This window comes from Sphaerodactylus townsendi, linkage group LG17, assembly GCF_021028975.2.
Source record: "Sphaerodactylus townsendi isolate TG3544 linkage group LG17, MPM_Stown_v2.3, whole genome shotgun sequence".
NCBI lineage: Eukaryota > Metazoa > Chordata > Lepidosauria > Squamata > Sphaerodactylidae > Sphaerodactylus > Sphaerodactylus townsendi.
The window spans coordinates 10056982-10070186 of NC_059441.1; the positions used below are offsets into that span (position 1 = coordinate 10056982).

Consider the following 13205-nt stretch of genomic DNA (forward strand, 5'->3'; position numbering starts at 1 on the left):
CACCAACATAGATCTCACCTGGAATGTTGTGTACAGTTCTGGGCATGGACATTCAAGAAGGACATTGACGAGTTGGAACGGGTCCAGAGGAGGGCAACCAAAATGGTCAAAGGTCTGGAGTCCATGCCCTATGGGGAGAGACTTAGGGAGCTGGGGATGCTTAGTTTGGTGAAGGGAAGGTTAAGAGGTGACATGATAGCCCTGTTTAGATATCTGAAGGGGATGCCATGTTGGTGAGGGAGCAAGCTTGTTTTCTGCTGCTCCAGAGACCAGGACCAGGAATAATGGATTCAAGGCGAAGGAAAACATCAGGAAAAACTTCCCGACAGCAAGGGCTGTTGGACAGTGGAATGCACTACCTCGGAGGGTGATGGAGTCTCCTTCTTTGGAGGTTTTTAAAGAGAGGCTGGGTGGCCACCTGTCAGGAGTGCTTTGATTGTGTGTTCGTGCATGGCAGGGGGTTGGACTTGATGGCCCTTGGGGTCTCTTCCAACTATGATTCTAGAAGAAGAGTTTGGATTTATATCCCCCCTTTCTCTCCTGCAGGAGACTCAAAGGGGCTTACAATCTCCTTGCCCTTCCCCACTCAAAACAAACACCCTGTGGGGCTGAGAGAGCTCCGAGAAGCTGTGACTAGCCCAAGGTCACCCAGCTGGCGTGTGTGGGAGTGCACAGGCTAATCCGAATTCCCCAGATAAGCCTCCACAGCTCAGGCGGCAGAGCAGGGAATCGAACCCGGTTCCTCCAGATTAGATACACAAGCTCTTAACCTCCTACGCCACTGCGGCTTCTACCATTCTATATCTGAATCCAGCTCTACAAGAATACCCTCCCCCCAAAACACGTTGCGTTCCATTTTTTGCCAGTGATTCCCATTGCTGCGAGCCTGTTTGGAAGCCACCTTTTTGGCCGGGAGCTGGATAAGGATATAATTAAGAAACGCGGCGTTTTGCAAAGTGGTGCGCCGAGGCCGACTACGGACCCGAGGAGAGAAATCCCACACCAGCCCTTTAAATTGGATGTCCACTCGCTTTCCCGGGCGAGAGCGCGGTGGGGGTCAGACCCCGAAAGAGAAATCAGAGTAAGATTAATGGAGTGTCAGACTGGAAGAAGATGCTATCTATTAGCCAACAATGTGCCGTTTCAGCACATACAAGATTTATGATATTGGTGGTCTGCCGGCCAGAACTCTTCGGCGAGGTCTGGTGTTTTCCTTCTGCATCAGTTTTAAGCCCCGGCATCCTCTCCTTTCCGTGTGGAGCATATTTGTACAATCTCCTCGGAGTCTGTGATCATCATCTGTCTTTGCCAGTGGCGGATTTCAGATTTCACAAAGCAACGAGCAGAGCTGCCGAACAGCCAGGAAGGGATTGGTTGAGCAGAAGAGGGAAAAATAACGTATCGCATCTTGACCCGGAGGTTTCCCTCGAGCTGGTCTCCTTAATGACGTTCTTTCGTTTCTCTTTGGAGTCACGGGCCCAATTATTTCTGTCCTGCAGAAAATAATACCAACAACAGAGGGGAAACAGGGCCCTCGACGTAAGGTTATGTCTGCAGAGCTGTATTAAAAAGCGATCTCTTGTTTTGTTAATTAACATCCCCTGGAAAAGCAAATCAATGCTTTCCAGTTATTAATGGATGCAGCAAGCCTTAGAGTCGGGGTAGTGTGGCGGTTAAGAGCGGTGGACTCTATACTGGAGAACCGGGTTTGATTTCCCACTCCTCCACCTGGACTCTTATCTGGTGAACTGGATTGGTTTCCAGGTTTAATCCACAGCCAGAAGTAACCCACACATTGATCTTTCCAGGTGGCTTCAGGTGAGATGTGGTGAACCAGCAGTTGCCCAGATTCTAATCTGACCAGGTGCTCAGGAGCAGCAGCAGCAGGCCATTGCTTTCACCTCCTGCACGTGAGCTCCCAAAGGCACCTGGTGGGCTACTGCGAGTAGCAGAGTGCTGGACTAGATGGACTCTGGTCTGATCCAGCAGGCTAGTTCTTATGTTCTTATGAGTATGAACAAAAGATTGGTAAGCGGTGTTAGCAAGTGCAACAGAAAGAAACTTGGCTTTACTTGATTTCGTTTAAATGAAAACACCCTCCCATCTTCCTCTAGCCAAGAAAGCCAATGCGATTCTGGGCTGTATCAATAGGAATATAGGGCCACTATCCACTTACCTCTTCAAATCGCAACGCCGCAGCGACCCCGCAGTGAAAAACCTCCGCGGCTTCTGACCACGGAGACATTTGTTCCCCACAGGAAAATTGCGCGGGCAGCAAAGAGCAGAAGGTCCATGGAAATAGGGGGAATAGAGCGTCCGGATTGGCTGGAGAATTTTAGCGCCATTGTTAATTCGAGGGCGGGTCCCCTGCCCCGATTGGCTGGAACGCTTTTGGTTGTGATTGGTTCAGACGTACGCATTGGGCGACCGCCATCAGAAAGGCGCTTGCACACCTTCTCGCGAGATCGAAAATGAAAGCAAATATTTCGGGCAGTAAAACGAAGAAAAAACGCAGACTCCGCTAGGAACCGGGCTGTGTCTTGAATGCTTTCGCAAACCCGCACAACCGCGGGAGAGCTCGAGCAAGAAAAAAGCAATGTTGAGACGCCTTGTTGTGTACACGCCTCACCTCCCGCCGAAGTGCAATGGGTGTCAACATCGCAGCCCACGCCATCACTACGCGCACTTTTCAGATCGGGGACACTCCCACTTAACAAGATGGCGCTCCCTGTTCCTGGATTGGCGTTGTGAGCTGCGCGTCACAGCTAATCAGCCGCGCACAAAACAGCCGAGGTTCCCCACAACCCCGCGGCACCCGCGGGGTTTTTAAAAAAGTTGCTGTTTTTAGCGGAGCTAATTTGCCGCGCGGCCAGGAGGCGGGAGAGAGGTAAATCCCTGGCAGCCGCGCAGTGAGCGCCGGAGATGTGGGGAGCGTCCAGGACCCCCGTGGCTTTTACAGAGGTGACCCCGCGGCTTATGGTGAGTGGATAGTGACCCATAGTGTCCAGATCAAGGGATGTAATTGTACCTCTCTGTTCTGCATTGGTCAGACCTCACCTGGAATATTGTGTACAGTTCTGAGCACCGCAATTCAAGAAAGATATTGACAAGCTGGAATAGGTCCAGAGGAGGGCCACCAAAATCGTCAAAGGTCTGGAATCCATGCCCTATGATGAGAGACATAGGGAGCTGTGGATGTTTAGTTTGGTGAAGGGAAGGTTAAGAGGTGACATGATAGCCCTGTTTAGATATTTGAAGGGAAGTCATGTTGGTGAGGGAGCAAGCTTGTTTTCTGCTGCTCCAGAGACAAGGACCAGGAGTGATGAGTTCAAGGTGAAGGAGAAGAGATTCCACCTGAACATCAGGAAGAACTTCCTGACAGCAAGGGCTGTTGGACAGTGGAATCCACTGCCTCGGAGTGTGGTGGAGTCTCCTTCTTGGGAGGTTTTTAAACAGAGGCTAGATGAAGATATATCGGGAGTGCTTTGATTGTGTGTTCCTGCATGGCTGGGGGTTGGACTTGATGGCCCTTGGGGGTCTCTTCCAGCTCTATGATTCTATGATTCTAGTCCTTAGGGTGGGGGAATTAAGAGAGACCTCTCATGTGGAATAGCCTAAGGCCTCTCTTCATCTAAATCCAGCACTGCCTCTAGTCCACACAAGCTTATGTTGGAACAAAATGTTGCTAGTCCTTAAGGTGCCCAGAGTCCCAGATCATTCTTGCTGTAAGGCAGCTACTCTTCTGGGATTCTTCCTTGCTGTACCCTGGCCCCCTCTCTTTGCTGCTGCTTCCATCCACTGTTTGTGCGTCAGAAGGGATCTGAGATTCCCAGGACAGCTCCCACCCAGGCCCTGACTAGAACCAGATGTGCCCAGATTCTGCAACTCTGTTGGCTCTTCTGAGCACCCCGAGGGAACCATTTTTTAAAGGAAGATCCTTCTCAAGAACAGTCCTTTAGGAGCAGTTTTGCCGGCTGATGTTTTCGCTGGACGTAACAGAAGCAAAGCGGAAGGAAGGAAGGAAGTCGCAGCGAGGGAAAGAAGGGAAAGCAACGCACAGGCTCGGAGCTCTAGCAACAACGGGCTGGTCTCGCTGGGTTTGATAACAATGTGTTTGCCAAGAGGGCGGAAATGGGCGCAGCAGGAAGAGGGGAGCAGCGGTAGCTTGCCGTGATGAAACACAAGCCTGTTTCCTGCCGTGCTTCGTCCACCTCCCAAACAACTGCAGCCCAGCCCAAGTCCAAGAGATGTTACCGCCCCCTTGAATTAGCTCTGTGGGTGTGCTATTTACCAGCTCCATTTGAGCATCCGAGGAGATGAGAGCTGCAATCCTACACCCAGGTGTACATTTCTCTAATGTGCATTTCTGCCGAATAGGGAATGTCTCCTGTTACCCTCAGCCCTCCTGCACTTCGACACGGACGTGCCTTAGATCTACGCCGGGCTCCGGCAAAACACTCTTGGTAACCCTAAATCAGAGGTGGGATCCAGCAGGTTCTCACAGGTTCCCGAGAGTAGGTTACTCATTATTTGTGTGTGCCGAGAGGGGGTTACTAAGTGGTGATTTTGCCACGTGATTTTTGCCTTCGTTACACCCCTCCTCTCAGCAGTAGCGCGCAGAACTTGAAGCAGTCTAGCAGGAGGTGCACCGGCGTGCGTGGCAGCTCATGCCTGCGTGCATCTCGCTTCCCCACCTGGGCGACTGCATGAGCTGCTGCGTCCTTGCCACAGCCCTCATTTCAGAATGCCCCGCCCCCGGAATGCCCGGCCACACCCCCGTCATGCCCCGCCCAGCCCCACTGGCACTACGCCACAGTTTGAATCCCACCACCATGGGAACCTGTTACTAAAATTTTTGGATCCCACCACTGCCCTAAATGCACATTCACAGCAGAGTTTAAATCAAGGAGTGTTGGCGTTAACTTATCATAGAAGAAAGAGAATAAGAGTTTGGATTTATATCCCCTCCCCCTTTCTCTCCTGCAAGGAGACTCAAAGGGGCTGACAATCTCCTTTCCCTTCTCCCCACCCTCGCAACAAACACCCTGTGAGGTGGGTGGGGCTGAGAGAGCTCCGCAGAACTGTGACTAGCCCAAGGTCACCCAGCTGGTGTGTGTTGGAGTGCACAAGCCGGTCTGGTTCCCCAGATAAGCCTGCAGAGCTCAAGCGGCAGAGCGGGGAATCAAACCCGGTTCTCCAGATTAGAGTGCACCTGCTCTTAAACACGACGCCACGTTGGCTCTAGAGGGGGATGGAGAGTTCTATGTAAATTATTGGATGTGTTGGGCTACGAGTGGGGAAGCTGAGGTTCAAATCCTCAATCACTGGGTGGCTTGGGCAAGTCACACTGACCCAGCCTGACCCACCTCACAGGGTTGTTGTGAGGATGAAATGGGTGGGGTGGAAGAGCCACGCACACCACCCGGAGCTCCTCAGAGGAAGGGCACGCTGCAACTGTTTCTTCCAAAGGTGCAGAAACCCTGTCCTACTTGGCAACCTAGATACACCACCTTCCACACCTGATGTGCCATCGTCCTTTCTGCATAAACATCTTGGTTACTTCCTGAGCCAGCGCGGTATAGTGGTTCAGAGCAGGTGCATTCTAATCTGGAGAACCGAGTTTGATTCCCCACCCTGCCACTTGAGCTGTGGAGTCTTATCTGGGGAACCAGATTAGCTTGTGCACTCCAACACTGGGTGACCTTGGGCTAGTCACAGTTCTTTGGAGCTCTCTCAGCCCCACCCACCTCACAGGGTGTTTGTTGTGAGAGGGAGGGGAGCAGACTGTAAGCCCCTTTGAGTCTCCTTACAGGAAAGGGGACGAGTTATCAATCCAACTCTTCTTCCCCCTCCTTCTGATGACCCCTCGCGCATGTTTCCTTGTTTCAGAACAAGGGGCGGTGGCGGTGGCAGAAGAGAGCGCTAGAGCCATCTGCAAATAATCGTTGCAGTTATTTTACCATAATAACCTCTCTAAAAGGCAGTACGGCAGTGCAGTCCTATAAAATAACTGCTCCTTAATTAACGGTCTCCTGCAAAGACGAATGGCACTGATCTTTGCTTCCGAGATGCTTCGACGGCAATCCTGCGCACAGCCGAAGAACTCCAGGGGGCTCGAGTAACTGTGAGCAGAACGGCAGCCTTGTAAGCAGGGGGAGAAACAGAATTTAAACAGCGATAATGTAACCTCAGCTTGTGGGTTCTGTGGGGCAGACCGTGGAATGAGTTTGCAACAACAAATTTTTAAAAACAAAATGGTTTACTTTCTTAACATATGACATCAACATTTAACATCACACTTCAAGGTCCTGTTCAGGTTGCATTTTCAAGTCCTTATATTTACAGTCTACTGATACTGCCAAGTCCAATTCTTCTTTGCAAGTGGGTTGGCTCCTGAAGACTCCAAGGGCTTGGTCAACAGGATTCAACAGGATGAAGGTTTCCAGGAGAACTCTCACCCATTACAACCACAAAAAGAAACCCTGAAACAATAAACTCCAATGTATTGTCGAAGGCTTTCACGGCCGGAATCACTTGGGTGCTGTGTGGTTTCCGGGCTGTATAGCCGTGTTCTAGCAGCATTCTCTCCTGACGTTTCGCCTGCATCTGTGGCTGAGGCATCTTCAGAGGATCTGATGTTGGGAAAGCAAGTGGAGTATATATACCTGTTGGAGCTGATGTTTCTGAGATCCTCTGAAGATGCCAGCCACAGATGCAGTCGAAACGTCAGGAGAGAATGCTGCTGGAACACGGCCATACAGCCTGGAAACCACACAGCACCCAAATAAACTCCAATTTTTACAACACAGCAAAAACAAAAAACTACCTCCCCAGTAGTTCCCAACAACATTGCAGTTACCTTAACAAGGTGTTAAGGGCTTATAGAAATCAAGGTCCGAGTCTGGTAGCCTCGTCTCCTCCAAACTACATGAGCTCTGCAGCCTCTTGCTGCTTTGAGTCTCCACCCCTTTCTGAGTCAACCCATTCTGAGCATGGGGGTTACAATAACAGCCTGGGTGTTGCCCCCCCCCCCCAAAAAAAATTACAGATATTTTGCTGCTGTTCTGATCCGGACAAGTGGCTGAGGTCCAGCGGATGGATCGAGCATTGCTCTGGATTGGTCCCTTCTTCCGCACAGCACGGCAGCTTCTCCGGACAGCCTCCATCAGAGTGGAGAAGCAGGCGGTTAGCAGGGGCGCTAGAGCACGGCCATCAGTTTTTAATATATATATTTTTTAAAAACCCACCTTTGGAACCTTTTAAGGGCAGTAAAAGAGAGCTGCCATAACATGACATGAGCTCTGATTTACCGCAACGGCGGCAAGGCGAAATAGCCGTGTGGCTGGAAGGGATGGCTGGCGTGCCGCCCAGCTATCACAGCTGTGCCTGCTGCCACCCTGGTGTTTGTTTGGGCTGCAGAAAGCCCAGACAGAGGCCCGGAGGAGACTCCTGCCCTCGCCTGCTTGCCCAGGAACGACAGCCAGTAGAGCAGGCCGGAGTTCAGTCCCACCACTAAAGGTGGAAGAAGAAGAAGAAGAAGAAGAAGAAGAAGAAGAAGAAGAAGAAGAAGAAGAAGAAGAAGAAGAAGAAGAAGAAGAAGAAGAAGAAGAAGAAGAAGAAGAAGAAGAAGAAGAAGAAGAAGAAGAAGAAGAAGAAGAAGAAGAAGAAGAAGAAGAAGAAGAAGAAGAAGAAGAAGAAGAAGAAGAAGAAGAAGAAGAAGAAGAAGAGGAGGAGTTTGGATTATCCCCCTTTCTCTCCTGTAGGAGACTCAAAGGGGCTTACAATCTCCTTGCCCTTCCCCCCTCACAAGTTCTGAGCTGACACGCTTTGCTCAGCATTTACACCCAGCCTTAAGAAATAACACTGATTGCAATTAAATTAAAACTGACTGCAATTAAATATAGTAATAAGTTCTTGATCAAATATTGGTGACGAAGATGGTCATGGGAAGCAACCATCGGAGTTAGATGAAGATGAAGAAGATGAAGAAGAAGAAGAAGAAGAAGAAGAAGAAGAAGAAGAAGAAGAAGAAGAAGAAGAAGAAGAAGAAGAAGAAGAGGAGGAGGAGGAGGAGGAGGAGGAGGAGTGTGGAAACACATCTGGTTTACCAGATAAGCCTCTGCCACTCAGGTGGAAGAGTGGGGAATCAAACCCGGTTCTCCAGATTAGAATCCACCTGCTCTAAACCACAATGCTGCTGCTCCTCTGCCTCTCAGTGGCCAGAGCTGCTTTTCCCCACCTGCTTTGCAACTCTGGATTCTAACCCAAGAGTTAAATCATACTTGGGTCACTTGCGGCTTAATAGGATGAGCGTTGGGAGGATACGAGCCCAGCGGGGGCTGTAAATCGCGGCAGGAATGGCTTCGGAGGATGGCTTATCGGAGGGCAATCAGGATGGGGAAGGTGCCAGCCAGGCTAGAGAGAAAACGGAGCTTCAGGAGCTCGTAAAGGGATGATAACAGATGTGCTGCAAAGCCGCTCCTGCGTCCCGATCTCCTCCGATCTGAGAAGCTAACCAGGGCTGGTGCTGGTTGGTGAGTTCAATGGGAGACCAGCCCAGAAGGTCTAGGGTTGCTGGGCACCTCTGACCATCTCTTGCCTTGACGGTGCTTCAGTGATGTTGTTTGTCACCTGTGTCACCTGACACCACTTGTTACTGTGTCGTTTTGCTGCTGGTGTATCCGCTGCCAACTCAGCTAGTATTTTCCTGGCCCAGTCAGTCAAAACTATTCCAGCTCCACCCCTCTTCCTACCCAGAAGTCAGTATTTTGAGAAGCCAACATGCTCTAACTGCTACCTAACTGAGCCAGCGGGGTGTAGTGGTTTAGAGCAGGTGCACTCTAATCTGGAGGAACCGGGTTTGATTCCCAGCTCTGCCGCTGGGGAATTCAGATTAGCCTGTGCACTCCCACACACCCCAGCTGGGCGACCTTGGGCTAGTCACAGCTTCTCGGAGCTCTCTCAGCCCCACCTACCTCACAGGGTGTTTGTTGTGAGGGGGGAAGGGCAAGGAGATTGTAAACCCCTTTGAGTCTCCTACAGGAGAGAAAGGGGGGATATAAATCCAAACTCCTCCTCCTCCTCCTCCTCCTCCTCTTCTTCTCCTTCTCCTCCTCCTCTTCTTCTCCTTCTCCTTCTCCTTCTCCTTCTCCTTCTCCGTCTCCGTCTCCGTCTCCGTCTCCGTCTCCGTCTCCGTCTCCGTCTCCGTCTTCGTCTTCGTCTTCTTCTTCTTCTTCTTCTTCTTCTTCAGGGACAAGACTAATTTGAAAGTGAGAAGGATGTGATAGAGCAGTGGTGGCGAACTTATGGCATGGGTGCCAGAGGTGGCACTCAGAGTCCTCTCTGTGGGCACGCGCAAACAGAGTGCCCCCCCCCCCGCACCCATCTAGGCCGGCCTGGGCCACTGGGCTCAATTATTAGCATTAAACCTAAGACCTAATTTTGAGGAAGCAGTGTCAGTAACCCTGTGAAGTGTGGTTAAACCCCACTGATTTTCCTGTGAAGAACTAAAGCGTGATCCTTTACCTGGGAGTAAGCTCGGTTGCTGGCAATGGGGCTTGCTTCTGAGCAAACCCTCCTAGGGTCGTGATTCACCCGCTGGAAGAGTTGCACGGTTGCTTCAAAGCAAAGCCACCGACTACCACCAAGCTTACTCCTGAGTAACGCAGGCCTCGGAGCCAATCGCTTTTTCTAAACCAAAACCTCAGTATTCAGGTTAAATTGCCCTGTGGGCACTTTGCGATAAATAAGTGGGTTTTGGGTTGCAGTTTGGGCACTCGGTCTCAAAAAGGTTCGCCATCACTGTGATAGAGCAAGCCCCTCGATTTCTTTCTCTGACATTCAGATGTTGCCTGCATGCTCTCTGCCTTCTTCAGGCGCTGGTATTGATACCCCTTCATCTGTTCCATCCACACTCCAATTTTATGGACATTTGGAAGAACTAAGTTCAGAGTCTCAGCTGCAGATCTGGCTTCCGGACTTAGCCTTTTTTTTCTTTTTGGTGAACAAGCTTCCTAATCAACATTATTGGCAATTGCGTGGATCCGCTTGCACCCCAAACCGCTTTGCAATGTAGCTCACAAATGGTTTGCGAGCGAGTCAGCAAAGCGCTTTGCAAAGGGATAATTAGCTTGCAAACAGCCTGAGCTGTGCGGAAAAGCACCAGAACGTTCAACTCTTGGCCAGTTTTACAGCTCTGCTGAGTGGGAGAGGAGGAAGGTCTACATTTGCTGACCACTGGAACATGTCCCCTCTCCTTCAGATAACACTGGCGACACTTTGGACAGCTGAGGCAAGCTGTTTTCTGGATGGAATCGGGAGCCGCCCCTGCACCTTACCACAGAAAAGCAAAAGGAAGAATCCTCCACCCCCCTGAGTTTCTGAAGGAGAAAATACCAAGTCTAGAACAGGGACTCATAAACAAGTAGCCTCCCAAGTCTAATTATCCCTTGTTTGGAGTAACAAAGCAGAGATGATTCCACATCCATTGAGAAGAAGTTGGATGGTTTTATATTGCCTAGAACACAGGGGTCAAACACACGCCCCCTCCAGATGTTATGGACTACAGTTCCCATCATCCCCTGCCAGCATTTGACACCTGTGGCTTAGAAGGAAAGTGGAATAGCATCCATGAAGAAAAAGAAAAAAACTGAGAAGAAAGAAAGAAAGGAAGGAAGGAAGGAAGGAAGGAAGGAAGGAAGGAAGGAAGGAAGGAAGGAAGGAAGGAAGGAAGGAAGGAAGGAAGGAAGGAAAGAAAGAAGAAAGAAAGAAAGAAAGGAAGGAAGGAAGAAAGAAAGAAGGAAGAAAGAAAGAAAGAAAGAAAGAAAGGAAAGAAAGGAAGGAAGGAAAGAAAGAAAGAAAGAAAGAAAGAAAGAAGGAAGAAGAAAGGAAAGAAAGAAAAAAGAAAGAGAAAGAAAGAAAGAAAGAAAGGAAAGAAAGAAAGAAAGAAAGAGAAAGAAAGAAAGAAATGAAGAAAAGAAAGAAAAAAGAAAGAAAGGAACAAAAGAAAGGAACAAAGGAAAGAAAAAAGAAAAAAGAAAGAAAGAAAAAGAAAGGAACGAAGGAAGGAAAGAAAGAAAAAAGAAAGAAAAAAAGAAAGAAAGAAAGAAAGAAAGAAAGAAAGAAAGAAAGAAAGAAATGAAGGAAAGAAAGAAAGAAAGAGAGAGAGTTGGGAGAACCAAGCAAGTGAAAAAATAAGGATATTTTCCATCTGTTTTTGAACCAATGTTATTCTCCCCAAGGGGGAGGGGCACCAATCCTGGAGGTACTGCAATACCAGGCTGATGCATGGAGTGAACGGAGCAAGCCCCTATTCCATCTCCCAACTCCAAAAATCCACTTAATACATTTGTCCTCAAATAGAGGACTTATCAGATATTACGCTGATAAGAACAGACACTACACTTGATCTTGGCCGATAGGCCGAGAAGCGCTAAAGACCCTGCCCACCAAAAGGGACTTTTGATCCACCCGGGGCACTTTGTGGCCAGGGCGAGCAACACCAGAGCTGGAGGAGCCCAACGCCAGCCCTGCCAGGGCCACAAGACCTCCCGCCCCCTTCCCCAAATGTGGCCCTTTCTGGTCTTGTTCCCGGAAAGATGGTTTTATGTCAGAATTGGGAGATTTCTCTCCGCTTTGTCACTTTCATGAGGTTGAGTGCCAGGGCTCCAACAGGCATTGGCTGCTGATCTGCATATCTCCGCCTCCTTTCCCATCCTGCACTACAGTTAACCATTTACAGTCAGGGCTGGCGCCCAGAAGTTTCCTGCCTTCCTGTGCCTTGTGTTCAGGTTCTGAGAAAAATTGTTGGACGTTTCGGACTCCGAAGAAAGGATTAGGGGGAAACGGCAGAAGGAAACGGCAGAGTCTTATGCAATATATTGTCGAAGGCTTTCACGGCCGAATTCAACTGGTTCTGGTGGGTTTTCCGGGCTGTGTGGCCGTGGTCTGGTGGATCTTGTTCCTAACATTTTGCTTGCATCTGTGGCTGGCATCTTCAGAGGTGTATCACAGAGGGAAGTGTGTGTGTGTGTGTGTGGGTGTGTAACAGTGTGTAACAGACTTCCCTCTGTGATACTGAAGATGCCAGCCACAGATCCAGGCGAAACGTTAGGAGCAAGATCCACCAGACCACGGCCACACAGCCCGGAAAACCCACCAGAGCCAGTCTTATGCATTAGAGTTTGGATTTGGATTTATATCCCCCCTTTCTCTCCTGCAGGAGACTCATAGGGGCTAACAATCTCCTTGCCCTTCCCCCCTCACAACAAACACCCTGTGAGGTAGGTGGGGCTGAGAGAGCTCCGAGAAGCTGTGACTAGCCCAAGGTCACCCAGCTGGCGTATGTGGGAGTGTACAGGCTAATCTGAATTCCTCAGATAAGCCTCTACAACTCAAGCGGCAGAGCTGGGAATCAAACCCGGTACCTCCATATCAGAGTGCACCTGCTCTTAGCCACTACGCCACTACTGCTCCTGCACATCCCTTTCATTAATTAATGAGGGCCCTTGTGTGATCAAACACATATCCGGGGCACGTAATGATCAAATAGAGACCACCCCTGTTAAATAAGGACAGCTGGAACATATGAAATTGATTTCATATGGCTGAACTCTTGGATAGACTCTCCTGGACTCGGGGCAGTTTGCGGTGTGACATGCATTGGACTTTTATTGAATGAATATATCCATGCTATGGATCGGTTTGCGCTTCCCTCCCGAATTAAACCAGTTAATCAGCACTACCTTAACAACGGCCTAGCCAGAGCGAAGGCAAAATTGAAGTCCTGTTCTATTGAGTGTACAAAAAGCAGCGGTGGTAAAGAGAAATATATATACTGAGCCGACTCGCTTCTTCACTGCCTTGCAAGCAAACCTGAAAGAACTTTGCTGCAGAGACGCAAACAAGGGCGACGTTAAATTCTCTCTCCCACCCAAGACCGAATCACAATCCTTGGACGTTTTCCAAGCGGCTTGGCAGGCGGCTAAAACACACACACAAGCCCGCGTTTCCCTACCACTCCTACCTACCTCTTCGCTTTCCAAATATTTGTCCACTTCTGATTTTATTTTTACAATATCCCACCCCACCCCCCACCCCACTTCAACAGGGGAGAAGGACCCCACAAATAAACCTCGTTGCAGTTCCATGACCCAACCTGGAAACAAAGAACACAACCCACAGCTTGGGGCTTTATTTTAATAATG

General features: G+C 49.6%; 1 non-coding gene across 1 annotated transcript; it reads right to left on the reverse strand.

Annotated features, from left to right (window-relative positions):
* Positions 1-11241: 11241 nt before the first annotated feature.
* Positions 11242-11433, reverse strand: LOC125424781. Its single transcript, XR_007243283.1, has one exon. It is a non-coding gene; the product is annotated as a U2 spliceosomal RNA (small nuclear RNA).
* Positions 11434-13205: the final 1772 nt, after the last annotated feature.